Source organism: Chrysochloris asiatica, unplaced genomic scaffold (assembly GCF_000296735.1).
Source record: "Chrysochloris asiatica unplaced genomic scaffold, ChrAsi1.0 scaffold00139, whole genome shotgun sequence".
Lineage (NCBI taxonomy): Eukaryota > Metazoa > Chordata > Mammalia > Afrosoricida > Chrysochloridae > Chrysochloris > Chrysochloris asiatica.
In genome coordinates, this window is record NW_006408657.1 from 5,289,274 (window position 1) to 5,291,290 (window position 2,017).

General features: G+C 39.5%; 1 pseudogene; it reads right to left on the reverse strand.

Moving 5' to 3' along the window:
- Positions 1-776: 776 nt before the first annotated feature.
- LOC102840630 lies at positions 777-1,726 on the reverse strand (annotated as a pseudogene).
- Between the last annotated feature and the right edge of the window lie 291 nt (positions 1,727-2,017).

The window sequence follows — 2,017 nt, forward strand, 5'->3', positions numbered from 1 at the left end:
AAAGATTTACATCTTCAGAAACCCTATCCAGGGTCACCATGAGTAGAAACCGACTCCACGGCACACCACCACCATCACTACTATCATCCATCTTGTTGTTAAGGGTCACTGAGTTGGTTTCAACTCATAGCAACCCTAAATAGGGTTTCCGGGGAGCAGTTGGTGGGTTTGAACTGCTGAACTTGCAGTTAGCAGTCCAGTGTTTATCCTACAGTACCACACCACTACTCCATCTCTGTATGTTGTTGTTAAGTGCCGTCCAGTTGGTTCAGATTCGTAGGGATCCTGTACAGGGTTTCCAAGGAGCAACTGGTGAGTTTGAACCACTGACCTTGTGGTTCAAATTGACCTTGTGGTCCAGTGCTTTATCTCACAGCTCCATATCTATGCGGCACCTCTGGGCGAATTTGAATTATCAACTTCTCAGCTAATAGTTCAGTGCTTAACCATTTATACTACCTAGGGACTCCAAGTGTCAATATAACAGAATTGCCAAAGTTGTCATCTGTTTATGAAGTTATAGATGGAGGTTTCTGGCACTTGAAGATATTAAGAAGCCATATTGTTTTTCAACACAAATTAGGTTGTAAGCCCTGGATAACTTCAAACTTCTAATTGCTTGTCACCTTTCAATGAAGAAAGAGCTCTGTTAGAAAAGTAACTGAATCTAAAGAATAGATAAGACGTTCTTTTTTTTTTTTTTTAACATGTGACAAATATATTCCTTTTTACTGTTGCTAAAATGCTTTCCAATGAAATTCAATAACCGGCACATTTTATTTTACTCCGCTGTTGCATGTAGTCTGAGCCCTGAACACTCCCTTCCCTTTCACCTCACAGGGGGCACCTTTGTAAGTAGCCACACATTAGTGTGTCATTAGTGTAAAGATCAGGCAGGATTTGTCCCCAGATTTTCTTTTTAGGATTCAGCTACTTGTCAGGCTCTCTAGGGAAAGTAATTCTGTCTCCAGGAACAGACCCATTAGGAGAAGCCAAGATTTCAACTTTCTCTGGGGAACTAGCACACATCACCATTGCTTGAGATAGCACTCTTCTTATCTTTGCCAGTTTCAGGTTATAAAGCAAAATCACCAGTCGGTTTTGCATCTGTTCAAGAGGAACATGGTTCACCAGGCCACTGATAACAGTTCTTGGAGCTGTTTCTCCAACATCTACATCTTCTATATACAAAGAATCTGTCTGCATCAGGATGGTTTTTGGCAGTGATGATACAAACAATTAGAAGATCCAAATGAGAAATATCTATTGGCTAGGAATCAGCACTTCCTGCCACCGACTGCTGCTGTGTTTTTTTGTTTTTTTGTTTTTTTTTCTTTCCTTTCTTCTCAGTTTTCTCCTTCACCTTCTTTTCTTCTCCTCCCTTGTTCATCTGATCTTTGGCACCAGAAGATAAGGATGACATTGGTGTAAATTGTTTCACATTTTCAGAACGTGTAGAATTAGCTTGCATTTGAGTACCAGATAGGAGTGGTGTTTGTTTTACTTCATTTAGAATTACAGCCTGGATTCACTCTTGTTTCTGTTCTTCAATTTCTTCTTTCAGTTTAGCATTTGCAACTCGAAATCTCTTCTCCTCTCTCAAAGTTGTAGGCAAAATTGCTTTCTCCTCACAAAGAGCAACTTGCTGCTTCCGATACTCAATAATTTAATCTGCCCCTGCCCCTTTCTATTCCAGTCTCTACAGAATAGCATCACTGGTTGCCATTTTTGCAGGAAATGGCAGAAAATCATGAAGCGGTAGGCCACAGATTTCAGACAGCTACTCTGCCTCTAGTAAATTGGTCAAGACATTCTTTTTAAAGAAAAAAACAAAAAACCTTTTATTGTGAATTAAGTGAAGGTTTACAGAACAGATTTTACATTCAGCAAATTATATATTTTACTTTAGTACATGGTTGCAATCCCCTCCATGTATCAAAAGTTAACAGCATTTACGTCTATTCACTTTAACTATTGCATTCCTCCCAGTGTCTCCTGCTACTTTCATCTTTCCTCT